This window comes from Macrobrachium nipponense, chromosome 32 (genome assembly GCF_015104395.2).
Source record: "Macrobrachium nipponense isolate FS-2020 chromosome 32, ASM1510439v2, whole genome shotgun sequence".
NCBI classification, from domain to species: Eukaryota; Metazoa; Arthropoda; class Malacostraca; order Decapoda; family Palaemonidae; genus Macrobrachium; species Macrobrachium nipponense.
The window spans coordinates 72321203-72328702 of NC_061094.1; the positions used below are offsets into that span (position 1 = coordinate 72321203).

The window sequence follows — 7500 nt, forward strand, 5'->3', positions numbered from 1 at the left end:
ATTTTTATTTTTCGTTTTGCTTTTGGTTGTGTTATTTTACTAAGTTATTCAGTGTTTTAATTTACGTTTAGCTTAAAGTCACTTTGTAGTTTTTATTTTTCTTTTAGCTTAATGACAATCTATATTACTTATAATTATTAGGTTATTTTAGCATACTTTTTAATATTGTAAAAATTAATTCTATTTATAGCCCTGAAGATGGGAAAGGATTCCCGAAACGTAGATGTCAATAAAAAGAAGAAATGATCGCCAGTCTTCTCGCTGTCCTCTTCATTATTAAACTTAAGCTCACCAGGAGCGAATATCTTACAAGTTATATATATATATATATATATATAATATATATATATATATATATATATATGTGTGTGTGTATATATATATATATATAATATATATATATATATATATATATATATGTATATGTTTGTGTGTGTGTGTGTGTGTGTGTGTGTGTGTGTTTGTGTATGTATGTGATGTATGTATCATTTCTTATAACTGTAAAAATAAATAAATAAATATGATAAATAAATAAATAAACAGCTATCTTAAAAATATATAAATAAATAAGTAGCTCTCTTCTTTAAAAAATAAATGAATAAATAAATATCTATCTTAGAAATAAATATCTTAGAAAATAAATAAATGAATAAATATCTGAAAAAGAAATGAATTAATGAATGACTAGCTTAAAAATAAATAAATAAATAAGTAGCTATCTTAAAAAATAAAAAATTAATATCTGGCTTAAAAATAAATAAATAAATAAATAAATATCTTTAAAGATTAATAAGTAAATAAATAGCTATCTTAAAAATTAAATAAATAGATAAATAAATAAGTAGCTATCTTAAAAAATAAATAAATAGCCATCTTTAGAAATAAATAAAAGTAAATAGCTGTCTTAAAAATAAATAGATAAATGAATATCTATCTTTAAAAATAATTAATAAATAAATCTTAAGAAATAAATAAATGAATAAATATCCATCTCAAAAAATAAATAAATAAATAGCTATCCGAAAAAATAAATAAATAAATAAATAGCTATCTTAATTGTGTAAAAGGAAAAAAAAGTAGTGATGAAATGTAACTCCTTTGTCCCGAGAAGTCTCGCAAAGTCTCGCAAATCGTTAACGGCGCTGCCGGAGACTTTAGGCGTTCGTAATTGGCGAGTCGAATTCCGTTCCCACTGTTTACCTTCGTAGTCCTTTCGGTGTGGGAACAGTAGTGGGAACAATTCGTCGGGTACCACCACATCCACCACCACCACTACTACCACTACTACTACCACCACCACCACCGGCAAAGCTATAGGCCGCTTCCTGTGCAGACAGCCACCGCCATCTTGAATTCAAGATGGCGGCGAGAGAGCTCTTCTCAGGAGCAGCGCTGTTCTTTTGTTCGTTCCAGTATTCCAGTACTTCCGCTGAGCGGTTGGTTTGCGTACGTGATGGGTAGTTAACTTCGCAAGGGTGTAATTATATATTAGCAAAAGTTACTTAGATTTTACGGGACGTCGGGCTGCGTCTGTTTGTCATATATATGTCATTGTTATTTTCTTGATATTTGATATAACTCACTTTTGGCTAGGACCGTCAGTGCACCTCACTTGGAGCACAGTAGGCATTATTACTTGAGGATCTCTGCAGCGTGTCTACAGTCCCTAACTGCAACCTTTTTCATTCCTTTTTACTGTACCTTCGTTCATATTCTCCCTCTTCCATAAAGACGTTCCTCAACCCTCTCCAAGCAATTGTTCCCATAGAGCAACTGCTTTGAGGTTTTCCTCCTGTTACACCTTTCAAACCTTTCTTTCTGTCAATTTCCCTTTCAGCGCTGACTAACCTCTTAGGTCCCGTGCGTTTGGCCCTCAACCTGTATTCTATTCTATTCTATTCATTCTATTATTAATAGTGTTATGAGTATTATTATAAATGAGCGCTGCAGACGAAACAAAATCATAGATACGCCTAGGAATACGTTTGTGTGGGTTGAGCTCATCAGAGGCTGTTTCTTAGGTAGCAGCGTTGGAAGAGGAGGAGGAGGAGGAGGAGGAGGAGGAGGAGGAGGAGGAGGAGGAGGAGGAGGAGGAGGAGGGGAGGAGGAGGAGGAGGCTGTGGTAGGAGGGAGAGAGGAGGGGGATGGGGAGCGAAGGGGGTGGAAGGAGGAGAATGAGGGAGGGGTGGGTGAAGGCGTGCTGGTGTTTAGGCAGTTGATGTGGTCAGAGCTTTTGCACGCACCTGGCCAAAGCTCTCTCTCTCTCTCTCTCTCTCTCTCTCTCTCTCTCTCTCTCTCTCTGCCCACTTGCCTTCCCTTCTGCAATACCTAATCGCCCTTCTGTGGGCGATCTTCCTGTCCCCCTTGCTGCTGTACGAACAGGCAAAAGGGGGCAGGCATTTCGTTTCAACGAGATGTTTGTTGTCGATTTTTATCTTTTGGTTTATTTTTTATTTTCTTTATTTTTATTTTCTTTTGGATTTAGTTGTCGTAGTCGTCGTGGCATTCGTTTTTTTTATATATAAAGCAAACCGGTTTGGTGTCAGGAAGTGACGAGGATATTATTTGTTTTAATTCATGTGTGAAATATACATAATTGAATTATCAATATCAGCCTGACTTCCAATCTTGTATTTCTGACCAATAATTGCTGTGGTTACCCTTCTGTTATGGTCTATACTACGAGCGCACGTACTCTCTCTCTCTCTCTCTCTCTCAGAGTGGGCTTGTCAGGAAAATAAGATGCATCGCTGACTATTCGCTAGTGTCCTTTTTTGCTAAGGTGACATCATCTTCCCCTTGGGATTCCTGCCTCTCTCCTCCTCTCTCTCTCTCTCTCTCTCTCTCTTCTCTCTCTCTCTCTCTCTCTCTCTCTCCATAAACACACACACAGAAAGGTTGCTGCGACAGAAATACGATTATCTGCTCTCTCTCTCTCTCTCTCTCTCTCTCTCTCTCTCTCTCTCTCTCTCTCTCTCTCTCTTTAGAAGGAGATTTACTGTATAATAAGGGCTTGGGAGGTATTGGAACGGCAGATACTATTCTCAATGGTTGAGAGGCGCTTGAAATCCTCAATTGCTTTAGACTTGCAAGGGTTTACGATTACTGCAAGCATTAGCAGTTTGCAATGCTCAATTGTTGTTGTTGTTGTTTATGCTTTTGGCGTTGTTCAGTAAAAATATTGTTCAGTATTACATACGTTTTCCTGAACGAGGTATAATGGAAGGTTGGCCGATTTTGATTGATCTCTTCATTATTAGCATATCTTTTATTATTCTCTTTCTTTTGTTTTGTTTCATTTATATCTTCAGATGAATGGCTTTTCGGGTAGAAACAACAGAGAGAGAGAGAGAGAGAGAGAGAGAGAGAGAGAGAGAGAGAGAGAGAGAGATACAAGCCATAGAAAAATGTTATAAATAAATTAAGTCAGTAATCCGAATTATCTATTTAAAATAATGTATATCTACATATATAGATAAATATAATACTAATATAGTATATATATAGTTGGAATCTTCCATAATGAAAATAACCAACCTGTTTGTCCTTCGCGGGTGTTTGGGGAGTAGGTAGGAGATCGGGAGCGTAGGGGGAAGCATGACACATCCACCACCCTCCTGCTGCAAACCTGTTTGTCAGTCCTGGCACACTAATATCTAAAACACTTCCAAGAAACATTGAGTTAGCCTGATTTACGTAGAATGAAATACAGTAACATTAACCTCTACTATTACCTCGGCATACTTATAAGAAGGAATGACAAAGTAACGCTGTTATGCGTAACACGTCCCACAACGAAACTGGATACGGTCACAGTGTAGATTAGAAGCAGGTCGTGACGTCAGGAATTTTACTCGTAACTGATGTAAGATAAGGTGTTCGGGTAACGTAGCTTATCCAGGTAGTCAGTTTTTTCCTTTAGTTTCATTATTAACTTAACGGAATTCTCAATTCGCCATGATATGTCCTTCTTGCACTTAAGTTATTAGTAGCTTATTGAGTAGTATAATTATTTTTTTATTACCAGTACTAAAGCAGACAATGTAACTGAATGTGTATTTGTTGGTTAGGTAGATAGAGAGAGGTATCAGCTTTGCATCCCCTTTTGTTTATGAGAGAGAGAGAGAGAGAGAGAGAGAGAGAGAGAGAGAGTTACGAGGATTAGGATGTCTCAAAGACTCATTAGTCCATTCTTAGAGGAGACATTGTGTGGTCACTTATCTCAAGGAGCAAGTTTGAGAGAGAGAGAGAGAGAGAGTTACAAGGAGTTACGAGGATTAGGATGTCTCAAAGACTTATATTAGTCCATCCGAGGAGATATCGTGTGCTCACTGTATCTCAAGGAGCATGTTTGAGAGAGAGAGAGAGATGATAGTAGAAGAGTTAGAGATTAGGTGTCTCAAAGACATATTAGTTTATCCGAGGAGACATCGTGTGCTCACTTATCCTAAGAGCATGGTTTTAGAGAGAGAGAGAGAGAGAGAGAAGGGAGAGAGAGAGAGTTATCGAGGATTATGTGTCTCAAAGACTTATATTGTCCATCTCGAGGGACTCTTGTGCTCAACTTATCTCTCAGAGCATGGTTTTAGAGAAAGATAGGAGAGAGAGTCATAAGGAGTTATGAGGAATTATTAAGATTCTCAGACTTAGTATTATCCATCCGAGAGACATCGTGTGCTCACTTATCTCAGAAGTAGGTTTGAGAGAAGAGAGAGAGAGAGAGAGAGAGAGAGAGAGAGAGAGAGAGAGAGAGAGTAATTATATTTATATCTCGGACGCGTGTTCTTAGCGACCAGTAGAGAAAACATATAAATATTATATTTAAGTTTAGGTCTTGCAGACAATTAGTGCCTTAGATACGGCCACTTTTTTTTTATTATTATTTATTTATTTACTTTCTAGTAGGTGGTTATTCTCACTTTTATTTATTATTTCTTATTTATTTTGTTTTTTTCTTTTAGTAGGTGGTTATTCTTGGGTCTGTACTGTATAGAGAAACCCTTCAGGCCAAAAACCAAAATGGGGAAATTTTTAAGACGAAACAGAAACTCTCTCTCATTGTTCTTCTACTGGGAAACCTCCTTTGGAATCTTGCGCGTTTCAGATTTGTGGAAAGGTAATGTTTTGTACAACTTTTTGAAATGGGTATTTAATGTCTTATCTTTCTTGTTTTCGGAATGAGGGCCTTTTGTGGGAAGATTTTTTTTTTCGTGTCGTATTTCCAGATTTCCAGGTCGTAATATCGTGTGGTTCTTAATCTTTTTTTTTCAGTGAAGGCACTTTATTTATTTATAGATATATATATATATATATATATAATATATATATATATATATATATATATATATATATATATATATCTATATACAGTCTATATGTATGTGTATATATGTATATATTATAATATATACATCTGTATATATTTATATATATATATATATATATGTATAATATATATTTATATTTAATATATATAGATATATATATATATATTATATAAATTTATATATATATATATATATATAGCATATATCATATATATATATATATATATATATATATTATTGAAGAGACACTGACGAATTATATTTTCCTGCAAACTTTTTTTTCTTTTTATATTTTTATTTTCTTTTATTTCATTTTTTTTTTCTCAAAAGCTAGAGTAGAGACACCGATGATAATTACATGAAGACTTCTGCAAACATCTTCATTTATTTATTTATTTATTTATTTATTTATTTATCTATCTATTTATTTACAAATATTCACCGAGACAATCTGGCCAAAACAAAATTCACGACAACGTTTAGTATATTCACATCAACCGTGCATTTGATGTCTAGGCCAGTCCCTTACGACGCTCCTGATTGGCTGTTGATAAGCCAATCACAGGGCTGGAAACTCTCAAGTCTCTCTCGAGAGAGTTCACGTATGCAGGATGCATGTTCCACATCTTCTGAGGGATACTTTTGAAAGACGTATCCATCAGGAAAGGTGGAATATAGATCCTTCCCATGTGAACTCTCGAGAGAGAGTGAGAATTTCCAGCCTTATGAGTGGCTTATCAATAGCCAATCAGGAGCGTCGTAAGGGACTGGCTGCAAAGGCTACGAGTGAATTAAGGAAGCAGTTGTTGTAAGCTACTGTTGATTGATTCTGCCGAATTCAGCACTTTTCTTTTCTCTGTTGTGTGTTATGGTGATATATTTACGCTGAGTCACGTTGTTATTGAATCTTTTGGATTGAGTTTTTAATGGGGAAGGAGTGTCAATTAGTATGATATTATGTTAGTATGTAATGTATATATATATATATATATATATATATATATATATATATAATATAGTCTTAAAATTATTTTTATTAGGTTTTATTTAGACGGAAAATGGTTTAGATTCTAGATTCTATCATTTACATTGCACAAATATTATATCTATTAAGATATATATAATCTAATATATATATTATATATATATATATCTATCATAATATATGTGTGTGTGTGTGTATATATCATGATGTGTATATATATTATGATATATATATATATATGTTTATATATATATTGCTTGTTGTGTCTGTGGGATCATTCCTTTCTTCTGGTCTCCCGGCATGTAATTGTAAGGTCATGATTGTTGTCAGTAGCGGAACATCATCCTTCACCCCCCCCCCCCCCCCCCCCCCCCCCCCCCCCCCCCCCCCCCCCCCCCCCCCCCCCCCCCCCCCCTTTTCCCCCCCCCCCGCACCCCCCCCTCCCCCCCCCCCCCCCCCCCACCCCCCCCCCCCCCCCCCCCCCCCCCCCACCCCCCCCCCCCCCCCCCCCCCCCCCCCCCCCCCCCCCCCCCCCCCCCCCCCCCCCCCCCCCCCCCCCCCCCCCCCCCAACCCCCCCCCCCCCACCCCCCCCCCCCCCCCCCCCCCCCCCCCCCCCCCCCCTTACCCCCCCCCCCCCCCCCCCCCCCCCCCCCCCCCCCCCCCCCCCCCCCCCCACCCCCCCCCCCCCCCCCCCCACCCCCCCCCAAACCACCCTCTTGCTAACGGTAGACATGTCATCAGCATTTATATACTGCGTCTGCAATTGTGCTTAAGCTATACAGATTAATTCTTTACGGGGAATTATTATTATTATTACAATCATGTTTATTATTTTGCGAGTGCCTGTCATGTCTTATGCATTGCATTATAATTTCTGATCGTTCTGTTATAAGGAGTCTGCAAAGTACTTGGTTAAAAGGGGCTTATAAACTAGAAGATTGCTGTAGACTTAGGCTTCCAATTCTGTAGCATTCAAGTAAAACATTTCTGATTTTGTGTATAAAGGCCTGTCAACTTCTTTGATATTCAGTGTGAACTTGAAAATGTAGCATAGACTACGAAAGTACTTGTGTTCCAAGTCCCTGTTTCACTTATTTTTCTGTCGTGGTTTTAAGGATATTCTCAAGTACGTGTTCATTCGTAACTACATTATATCTATATAATATATTATATCTATAATTATATAT

At 37.3% G+C, this 7500-nt stretch overlaps 1 protein-coding gene across 1 annotated transcript in view; it reads left to right on the plus strand.

Annotated features, from left to right (window-relative positions):
• Window positions 1-7500, plus strand: part of LOC135207467 (putative uncharacterized protein DDB_G0281733) — a 552278-nt gene that overhangs the window by 373363 nt on the left and 171415 nt on the right. The window lies entirely within an intron of this gene.